Below are 15,751 nucleotides of genomic sequence, written 5' to 3' on the forward strand. Positions count from 1 at the left end.
AGTCCATCCATAATTGTATACCACCTACCCGTGGTTTTTTTTTTTCTTTCTTCTTTATACATACTACATCTCATTATCATCCAGTCTATATTAGCAGCAGACACAGTACAGTACGGTAGTCCACGGCTGTAGCTACCTCTGTGTCGGCACTCGGCACTCGGCAGTCCATCCATAATTGTATACCACCTACCCGTGGGTTTTTTTTTCTTTCTTCTTTATACATACATACTACATCTCATTATCATCCAGTCTATATTAGCAGCAGACACAGTACAGTACGGTAGTCCACGGCTGTAGCTACCTCTGTGTCAGCACTCGGCAGTCCATCCATAAGTATACTAGTATCCATCCATCTCCATTGTTTACCTGAGGTGCCTTTTAGTTGTGCCTATTAAAATATGGAGAACAAAAATGTTGAGGTTCCAAAATTAGGGATCGATCAAGATCCACTTCCACCTCGTGCTGAAGCTGCTGCCACTAGTCATGGCCGAGACGATGAAATGCCAGCAACGTCGTCTGCCAAGGCCGATGCCCAATGTCATAGTACAGAGCATGTCAAATCCAAAACACCAAATATCAGTAAAAAAAGGACTCCAAAACCTAAAATAAAATTGTCGGAGGAGAAGCGTAAACTTGCCAATATGCCATTTACCACACGGAGTGGCAAGGAACGGCTGAGGCCCTGGCCTATGTTCATGGCTAGTGGTTCAGCTTCACATGAGGATGGAAGCACTCAGCCTCTCGCTAGAAAACTGAAAAGACTCAAGCTGGCAAAAGCACCGCAAAGAACTGTGCGTTCTTCGAAATCCCAAATCCACAAGGAGAGTCCAATTGTGTCGGTTGCGATGCCTGACCTTCCCAACACTGGACGTGAAGAGCATGCGCCTTCCACCATTTGCACGCCCCCTGCAAGTGCTGGAAGGAGCACCCGCAGTCCAGTTCCTGATAGTCAGATTGAAGATGTCAGTGTTGAAGTACACCAGGATGAGGAGGATATGGGTGTTGCTGGCGCTGGGGAGGAAATTGACCAGGAGGATTCTGATGGTGAGGTGGTTTGTTTAAGTCAGGCACCCGGGGAGACACCTGTTGTCCGTGGGAGGAATATGGCCATTGACATGCCTGGTGAAAATACCAAAAAAATCAGCTCTTCAGTGTGGAGGTATTTCAACAGAAAAGCGGACAACAGGTGTCAAGCCGTGTGTTGCCTTTGTCAAGCTGTAATAAGTAGGGGTAAGGACGTTAACTACCTCGGAACATCCTCCCTTATACGTCACCTGCAGCGCATTCATAATAAGTCAGTGACAAGTTCAAAAACTTTGGGCGACAGCGGAAGCAGTCCACTGACCAGTAAATCCCTTCCTCTTGTAACCAAGCTCACGCAAACCACCCCACCAACTCCCTCAGTGTCAATTTCCTCCTTCCCCAGGAATGCCAATAGTCCTGCAGGCCATGTCACTGGCAATTCTGACGAGTCCTCTCCTGCCTGGGATTCCTCCGATGCATCCTTGCGTGTAACGCCTACTGCTGCTGGCGCTGCTGTTGTTGCTGCTGGGAGTCGATGGTCATCCCAGAGGGGAAGTCGTATGCCCACTTGTACTACTTCCAGTAAGCAATTGACTGTCCAACAGTCCTTTGCGAGGAAGATGAAATATCACAGCAGTCATCCTGCTGCAAAGCGGATAACTGAGGCCTTGACAACTATGTTGGTGTTAGACGTGCGTCCGGTATCCGCCGTTAGTTCACCGGGAACTAGACAATTTATTGAGGCAGTGTGCCCCCGTTACCAAATACCATCTAGGTTCCACTTCTCTAGGCAGGCGATACCGAGAATGTACACGGACGTCAGAAAAAGACTCACCAGTGTCCTAAAAAATGCAGTTTTACCCAATGTCCACTTAACCACGGACATGTGGACAAGTGGAGCAGGGCAGGGTCAGGACTATATGACTGTGACAGCCCACTGGGTAGATGTATGGACTCCCGCCGCAAGAACAGCAGCGGCGGCACCAGTAGCAGCATCTCGCAAACGCCAACTCTTTCCTAGGCAGGCTACGCTTTGTATCACCGCTTTCCAGAATACGCACACAGCTGAAAACCTCTTACGGCAACTGAGGAAGATCATCGTGGAATGGCTTACCCCAATTGGACTCTCCTGTGGATTTGTGGCATCGGACAACGCCAGCAATATTGTGTGTGCATTAAATATGGGCAAATTCCAGCACGTCCCATGTTTTGCACATACCTTGAATTTGGTGGTGCAGAATTTTTTAAAAAACGACAGGGGCGTGCAAGAGATGCTGTCGGTGGCCAGAAGAATTGCGGGACACTTTCGGCGTACAGGCACCACGTACAGAAGACTGGAGTACCACCAAAAACTACTGAACCTGCCCTGCCATCATCTGAAGCAAGAAGTGGTAACGAGGTGGAATTCAACCCTCTATATGCTTCAGAGGTTGGAGGAGCAGCAAAAGGCCATTCAAGCCTATACAATTGAGCACGATATAGGAGGTGGAATGCACCTGTCTCAAGTGCAGTGGAGAATGATTTCAACGTTGTGCAAGGTTCAGATGCCCTTTGAACTTGCCACACGTGAAGTCAGTTCAGACACTGCCAGCCTGAGTCAGGTCATTCCCCTCATCAGGCTTTTGCAGAAGAAGCTGGAGACATTGAAGGAGGAGCTAACACGGAGCGATTCCGCTAGGCATGTGGGACTTGTGGATGGAGCCCTTAATTCGCTTAACAAGGATTCACGGGTGGTCAATCTGTTGAAATCAGAGCACTACATTTTGGCCACCGTGCTCGATCCTAGATTTAAAGCCTACATTGGATCTCTCTTTCCGGCAGACACAAGTCTGCTGGGGTTGAAAGACCTGCTGGTGAGAAAATTGTCAAGTCAAGCGGAACGCGACCTGTCAACATCTCCTCCTTCACATTCTCCCGCAACTGGGGGTGCGAGGAAAAGGCTCAGAATTCCGAGCCCACCCGCTGGCGGTGATGCAGGGTAGTCTGGAGCGACTGCTGATGCTGACATCTGGTCCGGACTGAAGGACCTGACAACGATTACGGACATGTCGTCTACTGTCACTGCATATGATTCTCTCACCATTGAAAGAATGGTGGAGGATTATATGAGTGACCGCATCCAAGTAGGCACGTCACACAGTCCGTACTTATACTGGCAGGAAAAAGAGGCAATTTGGAGGCCCTTGCACAAACTGGCTTTATTCTACCTAAGTTGCCCTCCCACAAGTGTGTACTCCGAAAGAGTGTTTAGTGCCGCCGCTCACCTTGTCAGCAATCGGCGTACGAGGTTACATCCAGAAAATGTGGAGAAGATGATGTTCATTAAAATGAATTATAATCAATTCCTCCGTGGAGACATTGACCAGCAGCAATTGCCTCCACAAAGTACACAGGGAGCTGAGATGGTGGATTCCAGTGGGGACGAATTGATAATCTGTGAGGAGGGGGATGTACACGGTGATATATCGGAGGATGATGATGAGGTGGACATCTTGCCTCTGTAGAGCCAGTTTGTGCAAGGAGAGATTAATTGCTTCTTTTTTGGTGGGGGTCCAAACCAACCCGTCATTTCAGTCACAGTCGTGTGGCAGACCCTGTCACTGAAATGATGGGTTGGTTAAAGTGTGCATGTCCTGTTTATACAACATAAGGGTGGGTGGGAGGGCCCAAGGACAATTCCATCTTGCACCTCTTTTTTCTTTTCTTTTTCTTTGCGTCATGTGCTGTTTGGGGAGGGTTTTTTGGAAGGGACATCCTGCGTGACACTGCAGTGCCACTCCTAGATGGGCCCGGTGTTTGTGTCGGCCACTAGGGTCGCTTATCTTACTCACACAGCTACCTCATTGCGCCTCTTTTTTTCTTTGCGTCATGTGCTGTTTGGGGAGGGTTTTTTGGAAGGGACATCCTGCGTGACACTGCAGTGCCACTCCTAGATGGGCCCGGTGTTTGTGTCGGCCACTAGGGTCGCTTATCTTACTCACACAGCTACCTCATTGCGCCTCTTTTTTTCTTTGCGTCATGTGCTGTTTGGGGAGGGTTTTTTGGAAGGGGCATCCTGCGTGACACTGCAGTGCCACTCCTAGATGGGCCCGGTGTTTGTGTCGGCCACTAGGGTCGCTTATCTTACTCACACAGCTACCTCATTGCGCCTCTTTTTTTCTTTGCGTCATGTGCTGTTTGGGGAGGGTTTTTTGGAAGGGACATCCTGCGTGACACTGCAGTGACACTCCTAGATGGGCCCGGTGTTTGTGTCGGCCACTAGGGTCGCTTATCTTACTCACACAGCTACCTCATTGCGCCTCTTTTTTTCTTTGCGTCATGTGCTGTTTGGGGAGGGTTTTTTGGAAGTGACATCCTGCGTGACACTGCAGTGACACTCCTAGATGGGCACGGTGTTTGTGTCGGCCACTAGGGTCGCTTATCTTACTCACACAGCTACCTCATTGCGCCTCTTTTTTTCTTTGCGTCATGTGCTGTTTGGGGAGGGTTTTTTGGAAGGGACATCCTGCGTGACACTGCAGTGACACTCCTAGATGGGCCCGGTGTTTGTGTCGGCCACTAGGGTCGCTTATCTTACTCACACAGCTACCTCATTGCGCCTCTTTTTTTCTTTGCGTCATGTGCTGTTTGGGGAGGATTTTTTGGAAGGGACATCCTGCGTGACACTGCAGTGCCACTCCTAGATGGGCCCGGTGTTTGTGTCGGCCACTAGGGTCGCTTAGCTTAGTCATCCAGCGACCTAGGTGCAAATTTTAGGACTAAAAATAATATTGTGAGGTGTGAGGTATTCAGAATAGACTGAAAATGAGTGTAAATTATGGTTTTTGAGGTTAATAATACTTTGGGATCAAAATGACCCCCAAATTCTATGATTTAAGCTGTTTTTTAGTGTTTTTTTAAAAAAACACCCGAATCCAAAACACACCCGAATCCGACAAAAAAAATTCGGTGAGGTTTTGCCAAAACGCGGTCGAACCCAAAACACGGCCGCGGAACCGAACCCAAAACCAAAACACAAAACCCGAAAAATTTCCGGCGCTCATCTCTAGCACTACGTAGACTGAGTACTGAGGGAGCCAAATACACACGGGGGAGCTGGCTGGAGTGACACAGGCGGGTGCTGGCTGGAGTGACACATGGGGGTACTAAAGTGTATTATGTGAATCTGGCTTTTCAATATATTTTATGCAGATCTGGCTTTTTCAATTATTTGATGTAGAAGTGGCTTTTTCATTGTATTTTATGTTGGATCTGGCTTTTTCAATTATTTGATGTAGAAGTGGCTCTTTCATTGTATTTTATGTTGGATCTGGCTTTTTCAATGTATTTTATACCAGGCACAAGGTCACACCCCATTTTTGCAAGTGCGTCTTCGGCTCAATGTCGGCTCTTTGATGTACCTAACAAGCTATCTTGTCTCTTTGTCTCTGACTGGTTGGCCACCCCTGCTCTAGTGTATAGGGTCCTTAAGTTGTGTCGACCCAACAACCAATATTCATCATTAGTATTGGCACTTACACCTACACTGTGCTAAAGGTGGTGATTCAGACCTGATCGTAGATGTGCTAAATTTAGCATATCTACGATCAGTTTCTCTGACATGCGAGGGGGGCGCCCAGCACAGGGCTAGTCCACCCAACATGTCAGGCCCTGCCCCCCCCCCCCCCCCACACAGGTGGTAAATCATTGAATGGCGGCAATGCTTTCGCACCCGCCAAGTAGCTCCCTACCTGCACATTCTAGCTGCGCTGGCAGGCGCCTGACCACTGCGTTCTGGTTCGCAGCGACTGCATGTGATGTCACGCAGCCAACGTGGCCCGCCCCCGCCACGGTCCGGACATGCCTGCGTTGTCCGGATCACCCCACCAATGGCTTTCTAATGCCATTGGAACGCCCCTCCCACCCCATGACCGCCTCTGCCTGTCAATCAGGCAGAGGCGCTCGCACCAGTGGGATGCTTTTGCATTTCACTGGTTGCGCATGTGCACTGCGTAAAGTGCTTCAGAGTGCGATCGATGTTGTAGCAGCGATCACCTCTTAATTAGGCCCTAAGTGTGGAAGATCCATTGGTCTCTCCTTGGCATACGCACAACTCGGAACAGCATGCAACGCACCCACTACACGTCCAAGACATTCACACAGTATAGTTCTCTTCCATGCGCATGCATAGTTGTTGCCCAACTGACATCCAAAAAAGCTAGTTCATGGATGGAGAAAAATGGCAATGATGCATCTGACTTGGAATTGCCGGAGATTTACACAGATGCGTATGTTTGCTAAAAATCGAGAGATGCAGCCTCTTTCGATCTTGGGAATAGGTGTGGATTAAGGGCATTGTAGGCAATTACTGGGTCCTAGATCACAGTGTAGGTGGAGGTAGCAAGCAATACTTGTTCAAACTTCTCTGTCTCTCTACGGAGTAAAAGCGGCTCCTGCTCCGCCTGCTTCTGCTGAGAAGCTGCCATGAATGTTACTAATAATAGACCTGCCGAGGAGAATGAACATTAAGTCACCCCCTCAGCAGTGTAGGCAGATAGCACAGACACTGGACTCACCCTGCCCAGAGTCCCGTCCTGTGCAGCTGCAACAAAGACGTTTTTTTTAAACAAACTTTATTAACAACCAGCCCAAGTTGGCAGAGCTCACTTCCTACATCTACAGTGAGAAGAAGCCATTTTTTTCAGCAGCTACAGGAGGCGAGATACTAGCACTGGAGAAGACACCCAACGGTAAGTGACCGCTCCTCTTAGTAACACCTGAAATAGATGCCTATGGCAGCGCTAGTGACCCAGGTGCAATGCCAATATTGTAGCTTGCTGTTAGCACTAGCAGGCTGTAGTTAAACAAAATCCCTTTAGTACATACTGAAAAGCGGTATGTACAGGTTTTTTTTCTGCCTTTAGTGTTTTCTCCCCGTAGTACATGGACTTGATAGTTCTGTAAATATGGTTTATGTGCCCATGCCCATTGGCGTTTCTATAATGAGTGCAGTGGGTGCGGTGCACACAGGCCCCTGGGTCCAGGGGGGGCCTACACCGCACCCATTTAAATACTTACCTTAACGGAGTCCAGCGGTGGGCGCAGCGTTCACGGCGGAGATCACTGCCAAAATGGCCGTCGCGCATGCGCGGTAGCCAAATTGGTCTCCGGATCATGGCGGGCACCATGTTTCCGGAGACCTGCGCATGCGCAGTAGACTCCGGCACAATGCCAGAGTCTAAAGCGCTGTTCAGAGGAGGGGGCCTACCCGGAGATGCACACGGGCCCCCTCCCCTGTAGAAATGCCCCTGCCCATGCCTCATCCTTCATGCATTCTCTTTAGAGATTGGAAAAGCATAATTGGCCACTCTTACCACTAGTACCATAGTTGCCATATTCTCTATAGTGTAACCACTACAGTTCCACTCCTGGTTTGATTTGTTGCTTTCCAAATATGTCAATGATTTCCTTGAACAGAAACAGCACCAACAGTTACTGCTCCTCCAAATATATATATGTTTAAAAAAATAAAGTGACAAAATGATGCATTGCAGGCTGGCCCTCTCCTGCACGGTTCTTTGCATCTTATGGGGGGTATCCTATTGCCGGCAGTAGTTTACCGCACGGTAAAAATGGACTAATATCACCAATATTAGGCCGATGTTATTATTGGGCTATCCGATGTTATTATTGGGCCTGTTTTTGCCATGCGGTAAACTACCGCTAACGGCAGTAACACTTGGGATTCAGGACCCATGTGTTATTGCCACGAAAATGGGTCTCCTTTGGCTGCTTATCTGGGATTATGCTTTGCGTGCCTGAGGCATGCGAAGCATAATCCCGTATAACTGCCAGAATCGGCATCAGGGCTAATAGGATAGCCCACCTGGCGAACCCACTGGCAGCTGTAAATTACCACTGCAAATAGGATACCCCCCATTCCTTGTCTACAGGTGATAGGTATCTCAATAGAGGGGATCCCACTAAGAACGCTCAGAAAGTGGTCGTGTTTAAAAATAAAAATTTCAAGAGTGCAAATGGCCTTTAAAAGTTAGTCTGGGGTCAACGGGTACTGGTAGTAGAGAGAGTCCCTGGAGTTTTGTAAGAACCAGTGTAGATCAGCGTCCCCTAGGATTAGAGCATGTGTCAAAACGTAAATTGGTATTTGTCACTGACGTATTCTATAGATTGTTAGAATACACATACAGGTTGAGTATCCCTTATCCAAAATCCCACATTTTTGGGCCCCCTATTGGGATAATAACATATATATTATATATTATGTGTATATATAGATATATTATATAGATATACAATATAATATATATATATATAGATATATTATATAGATATACAATATAATATATATATATATATATATATTATATAGATATACAATATAATATATATATATATATATATATATATATATATATATAGAAATAGCATGGGTCCGGCACTCCTCGATGGCTTCCACTATTGCATCGGTGCCTTCACATGTACAGCGTGTACAAACATATAGTTACCCAGGTGCGGCACTCGATGTATCACAAACACAGTCTGGAGGTCAATACTGTTTCAACAACGTTTCAATGCTCGCAAGCACTATCGTCAGGTTTATTAGAAAAAATGAGACATAACATACCTTAAATACACGTGCACCCGTGGAAAACGCTGCGCCGGCAGCTGAGGGAAAGCCCTCCTCTTTTTCGGCCACGGCTAATTACGTCATTCTAAAGTGACACCCATCACCATAACAACATATACACATTTAAAATAACGGACCTGTAATTGCAAAAATGCATGGTTGATATATATAGAAACAAACATCTCTACTTTGACTATTAATATTAGCATGTATTTATAAATGATTTTTACAATAGTTCTTTATCCAAAACAACTAAAGCTCAGATACTCATTTAGTCCCCGCGGGGCTACTACATCCAGCCGGTGAATCCATTGCACCTCTCTCTGAATTAGCAAACGATTCCTATCACCACCTCTGACTGGTTTTTTCACCCAGTCAATCATTCTATATTTGATACTTGCAATAGAGTGTTTAAACTCTGCGAAATGACGTGCAACAGGTTGCTCTGATCTCGTGCTACTATTCAATGCTGCTCTTATTGCAGATCTATGTGCCGTCATACGATCCATAAATCTCCCCTGTGTCTTCCCTATATATGAAAGACCACAGGGGCAGATTATTTGATATACCACATAACTCGAGTTGCAAGTAAGATGGTGACGGATAAGAAATTTCTTACCCGTATGAGGGTGATAAAAAGAATCACCGGGTATCATATAGCTACAAGTTGTACACCCACATTTAAAACAACCTAAAGCCTTTCTAGAAAGAAAATGTGCCGGTTTATTTTCTTCAACTTGTAGCTATATGATACCCGGTGATTCTTTTTATCACCCTCATACGGGTAAGAAATTTCTTATCCGTCACCATCTTACTTGCAACTCGAGTTATGTGGTATATCAAATAATCTGCCCCTGTGGTCTTTCATATATAGGGAAGACACAGGGGAGATTTAAGGATCGTATGACGGCACATAGATCTGCAATAAGAGCAGCATTGAATAGTAGCACGAGATCAGAGCAACCTGTTGCACGTCATTTCGCAGAGTTTAAACACTCTATTGCAAGTATCAAATATAGAATGATTGACTGGGTGAAAAAACCAGTCAGAGGTGGTGATAGGAATCGTTTGCTAACTCAGAGAGAGGTGCAATGGATTCACCGGCTGGATGTAGTAGCCCCGCGGGGACCAAATGAGTATCTGAGCTTTAGTTGTTTTGGATAAAGAACTATTGTAAAAATCATTTATAAATACATGCTAATATTAATAGTCAAAGTAGAGATGTTTGTTTCTATATATATCAACCATGTATTTTTGCAATTACAGGTCCGTTATTTTAAATGTGTATATGTTGTTATGGTGATGGGTGTCACTTTAGAATGACGTAATTAGCCGTGGCCGAAAAAGAGGAGGGCTTTACCTCAGCTGCCGGCGCGGCGTTTTCCACGGGTGCACGTGTATTTAAGGTATGTTATGTCTCATTTTTTCTAATAAACCTGACGATAGTGCTTGCGAGCATTGAAACGTTGTTGAAACAGTATTGACCTCCAGACTGTGTTTGTGATACATCGAGTGCCGCACCTGGGTAACTATATATATATATATATATATATATATATATATATATATGTATGTGTGTCATTATCTCTGTAGGGGACCCAAAAATGTGGGTTTTTGAATTTTGGATAAGGGATACTCAACCTGTATTTGAAATGGATCCGGTCAGGATCCCGGCTGTTGTGACCCCTGTAGTAAGAAAACCGATGCCAGAATCCTGACACTAGTGGTCATTCCGAGTTGATCACTCGCTAGCTGCTTTTAGCAGCATTGCAAACGCCTCGGGGAGTGTATCTTAGTTTAGCAGAATAGTGAACGAAAGATTAGCAGAATTGCTAATAAAAATTTTCATGCAGTTTCTGAGTAGCTTCAGACCTACTCCTAGATTGCGATCACCTCAGTCCGTTTACTTCCTGGTTTGACATCACAAACACGCCCTGCGTTCGGCCAGCCACTCCCCCGTTTCTCCAGCCACTCCTGCGTTTTTCCCTGGCACGCCTGCGTTTTTTAGCACACTCCCGGAAAATGCTCAGTTACCTCCCAGAAACGCCCCTTTCCTGTCAATCACTCACCGATCAGCAGTGCGACTGAAAAGCGTTGCACAAACACCAGCAAATCTACTAAGTTTTGTGTTAAATAACTTAGCGCATGCGCTCTGTGTACCATGCGCATGCGCATTTTCCACCTAATCGCTGCGTTGCAAAAAACGGCAACGAGCGAACAACTCGGAATGACCACCACTATTCAGAATGCTGACACCGGCATCCTGAACAGGGTCACCAACCCGGCACCGGAATCCTGAACAGGGACTCTGGACATGTAAGCCACGGGGAAGGGAAAGGGGGGGGAGTGATCTGGATATTCGGCTTAGACTGCAGGGAGGGGGGGGGGGGGTGGTTAGGGTTAGGCTGCACCCTGGATATTCAACTTAGGCTGCGGGGAGGGGGGAGGTAAGGTTTAGTCTGCAGGGAGGGCGGATTAGGTTTTGGCACCACCAGGGAGGGTTAGGGTTAGGCTGCACCCTGGATATTCAACTTAGGCTGCGGGGATGGGGGGGGGGGGGGTTAGGTTTTGGCTGCAGGGAGGGGGGGTTAGGTTTTGGCACCACCAGGGAGGGTTAGGCTGCGAGGAGTGGCGGCTTAGGGTTAGGCGGCGGGAACAGCAGGTTGGAGGGTAAGGGGGAAAGGTAAGTATACTTACCTTCCCCTTTCGGGATTCCGATCATCGGGATGCCGAGGGCAGTTTTCCGACCGCCAGCATCCCAAATGTTGGCAAATCAATCCCAACTCTTTTTAAATATTAAATACATAAATTACCAATACATAATAAAACTCAAGGTGCAAATTAAATTAGTGGTTTACTTTGTTCATTCAACAGTAGAAAATACAGTATCTGGAAAAAAATCTTGAAAAACATATTACTGTGTACCCACAAAGAATATATATTTGCTAGATAGAGGTATATTAAGACAGTAAAATATGCCCTAAAAAACATCAATATAACATACATTTGGGTGACCCAAAAAAATGAAACATTATGAAATTTTATAGTCACCTACTGTGCAGAACTGACACACAAAGGTCAGGATACAAAGCCAAACCATATTGTATGTAAAATGATTAAATAAAAAACTAGATAACAACTTGCAAAACTGATTAAGAGGAAATGTAATGCAGGGCAAATTGTTCAAATCAATGGTTTCACTCTGCATCCTGATTTTTTCAGTATTCTGAACATATACATGGGGGTAATTCAGATGCAGATTTTGCTCATCTACGATCATTTACTCAGACATGCGGGGGGACGCCCAGCACAGGGCTAGTCCGCCCCACATGTCTTGCCTTACTCCCCACCACCCTTCCTCACACAGGTGCAAAAGCATCGCACGGCAGTGATGCTTATGTGCCTGGCGAGTAGCTCCCTGCCAGCGCAGCTCCAGTGCAGCGGCTGCGTGTGACGTCACGCAGCCGCCACAGGCCGCCCCCCCAATGGTCCAGACACGTCCCCTCATGCCCCATGACTGCCTCTGCCTGTCAATCAGGCAGGGGCGATCGCAGCCCAGAGATGCTTTTAGCATCTCACTGGGCTCCCGGGGTGCGCGTGCGCACTCTGCAAAGTAATTCAGACTGCGATCGCTGCCGCTGCAGGGATTCAATTTGAATTACCCCCATAGTTTCTGAGTTTGAAAAAAGAGAATTGCGATCGAGTTCAACCTGTTAGTGATCTCCTATACTGTAATATTTTAAACTAATTTTAACTGTGGTGAATGTTTAGTCGTTATGTCTATTCATCTCTTTTTTTCATGATTTACCCACTATAACCCTGCATATCCATATCCACTAGGAATTTATCTAGCCCATTCTTAAAAAGTAATGATGAGTCCGCCATTACTAGTCTCTCATGCAGGGAATTCCAAATACGTATTGTTCTTACTGTGAAGAAACCTTTCCGTCTCTCGGTGCAAAATTTTCTCTCATCTAACCTAAGCGGGTGTTTGTGTGTCCTTTGTGATGATCTTACCAAAACACTTACCAAATTACAAAATGTAATAAGCTGCGATTAAAGAGCTGAAACCATTAATATATTTATGGGTTACAATTATTTAATGGACACATTATTGGGAGCTAATTAATAAATACAATTAAAAAACCCACGCAAACAAAAGCAGAACACACAAACTCCATATATATAGGGCCTTGGTGGGAATTGAACTCAAGACCTCAGTGCTGTGAGGCAGCAAGCTAATCATTGCTTCACCATGCTGCTTTTAGTTTCAGAATATTTCCATTTATTCTTGCAAATTTCTGTGGGTTTTTTAAAAAAAGAACAAGATATAAAGGGGTATTTATTAAAGCTCGGAGAGAGATACAATTATGAGATATAAAGTACTAGTCAATCATCTTCTGTCTTGCATTTTACAGGCTGTGGGGCAGATATATTAAGCCTGGAGAAGTGATAAAGCAGCAGGGGCGGATTGGCCTGCCGGGACGCCATGACAGTCTCCGCTTGGCTGGTCCCTTCATCTCATCAGGGGCTGCCTGTCACCCCTACCCCTGCCCCATTCCAGGCTGGCTACCGCAAGCATTAGACCCTCCCCTCAGCTGGAGTTTACTACCACGGCTGATGATGCCGTCCTTCCCCCGCTGAAGTTTAAAGCCGTGGAATGTGCAGGGAGAGCTCTCCCCGCAGCCGGAGCTTACACTCGCGGCCGACAGTGCCTTCCTCCCCCGCTGAAGGTTAAAACCACGGCATATGCCGGGAGAACCATCCCCGCAGCAGGAGCTTACAACCGCTGCCGATAGTGCTTTCCTCTCCCCGCTGAAGTTTACAGCCTCAGCATGTGCAGGGAGAGCGGTTCTGCAGTAGAGATGAGCGGGTTCGGTTTCTCTGAATCCGAACCCGCCCGAACTTCATGGTTTTTTTCACGGGTCCGAGCAGACTCGGATCCTCCCGCCTTGCTCGGTTAACCCGAGCGCGCCCGAACGTCATCATGACGCTGTCGGATTCTCGCGAGACTCGGATTCTATATAAGGAGCCGCGCGTCGCCGCCATTTTCACACGTGCATTGAGATTCATAGGGAGAGGACGTGGCTGGCGTCCTCTCCATTTTGATTAGAAGAGAGAGAGAGATTGACCTGATTTACTGGAGCTTAGGAGTACTGTAGAAGTGTAGAGAGTGCAGAGTTTACTAGTGACTGACCACAGTGACCACCAGACAGTGCAGTTTTGTTTTATTTAATATATCCGTTCTCTGCCTGAAAAAAACGATACACACAGTGACTCAGTCACATACCATATCTGTGTGCACTGCTCAGCCCAGTGTGCTGCATCATCTATGTATATATATCTGACTGTGCTCAGCTCACACAGCTTATAATTGTGGGGGAGACTGGGGAGCACTGCAGTGCCAGTTATAGGTTATAGCAGGAGCCAGGAGTACATATTATATTAAAATTAAACAGTGCACACTTTTGCTGCAGGAGTGCCACTGCCAGTGTGACTGACCAGTGACCTGACCACACTGACCACCAGTATAGTTAGTAGTATACTATATTGTGATTGCCTGAAAAAGTTAAACACTCGTCGTGTGACTTCACTTGTGTGGTGTTTTTTTTTTATTCTATAAAAAACTCATTCTGCTGACAGACAGTGTCCAGCAGGTCCGTCATTATATAATATATACCTGTCCGGCTGCAGTAGTGATATATATATATTTTTTATATCATTATTTATCATCCAGTCACAGCAGACACAGTACGGTAGTTCACGGCTGTAGCTACCTCTGTGTCGGCACTCGGCAGTCCATCCATAATTGTATACCACCTACCCGTGGTTTTTTTTTCTTTCTTCTTTATACATACATACTACTACATCTCTTTATCAACCAGTCTATATTAGCAGCAGACACAGTACAGTACGGTAGTTCACGGCTGTAGCTACCTCTGTGTCGGCACTCGGCAGTCCGTCCATAATAGTATACCACCTACCCGAGGTTTTTTTTTCTTTCTTCTTTATACATACATACTACTACATCTCTTTATCAACCAGTCTATATTAGCAGCAGACACAGTACAGTACGGTAGTCCACGGCTGTAGCTACCTCTGTGTCGGCACTCGGCAGTCCGTCCATAATTGTATACCACCTACCCGTGGTTTTTTTTTCTTTCTTCTTTATACATACATACTACTACATCTCTTTATCAACCAGTCTATATTAGCAGCAGACACAGTACAGTACGGTAGTTCACGGCTGTAGCTACCTCTGTGTCGGCACTCGGCAGTCCGTCCATAATTGTATACCACCTACCCGTGGTTTTTTTTTCTTTCTTCTTTATACATACATACTACTACATCTCTTTATCAACCAGTCTATATTAGCAGCAGACACAGTACAGTACGGTAGTCCACGGCTGTAGCTACCTCTGTGTCGGCACTTGGCAGTCCGTCCATAATTGTATACCACCTACCCGTGGTTTTTTTTTCTTTCTTCTTTATACATACATACTACTACATCTCTTTATCAACCAGTCTATATTAGCAGCAGACACAGTACAGTACGGTAGTTCACGGCTGTAGCTACCTCTGTGTCGGCACTCGGCAGTCCGTCCATAATTGTATACCACCTACCCGTGGTTTTTTTTTCTTTCTTCTTTATACATACATACTACTACATCTCTTTATCAACCAGTCTATATTAGCAGCAGACACAGTACAGTACGGTAGTCCACGGCTGTAGCTACCTCTGTGTCGGCACTCGGCAGTCCGTCCATAATTGTATACTAGTATCCATCCATCTCCATTGTTTACCTGAGGTGCCTTTTAGTTGTGCCTATTAAAATATGGAGAACAAAAATGTTGAGGTTCCAAAATTAGGGAAAGATCAAGATCCACTTCCACCTCGTGCTGAAGCTGCTGCCACTAGTCATGGCCGAGACGATGAAATGCCAGCAACGTCGTCTGCCAAGGCCGATGCCCAATGTCATAGTACAGAGCATGTCAAATCCAAAACACCAAATATCAGTAAAAAAAGGACTCCAAAACGTAAAATAAAATTGTCGGAGGAGAAGCGTAAACTTGCCAATATGCCATTTACCACACGGAGTG

At 46.1% G+C, this 15,751-nt stretch overlaps 1 long non-coding RNA gene across 1 annotated transcript in view; it reads left to right on the top strand.

Moving 5' to 3' along the window:
- Positions 1-6,683: 6,683 nt before the first annotated feature.
- The window catches only part of LOC134965246 (uncharacterized), a 215,789-nt gene continuing 206,721 nt past the window's right edge, over positions 6,684-15,751 (top strand). Inside the window, exon 1 of the long non-coding RNA XR_010188343.1 lies at positions 6,684-6,752. This is a non-coding gene — a long non-coding RNA (uncharacterized LOC134965246). The remainder of the gene's footprint in view (positions 6,753-15,751) is intronic.

Source organism: Pseudophryne corroboree, chromosome 10 (genome assembly GCF_028390025.1).
Source record: "Pseudophryne corroboree isolate aPseCor3 chromosome 10, aPseCor3.hap2, whole genome shotgun sequence".
Taxonomy (NCBI): Eukaryota; Metazoa; Chordata; class Amphibia; order Anura; family Myobatrachidae; genus Pseudophryne; species Pseudophryne corroboree.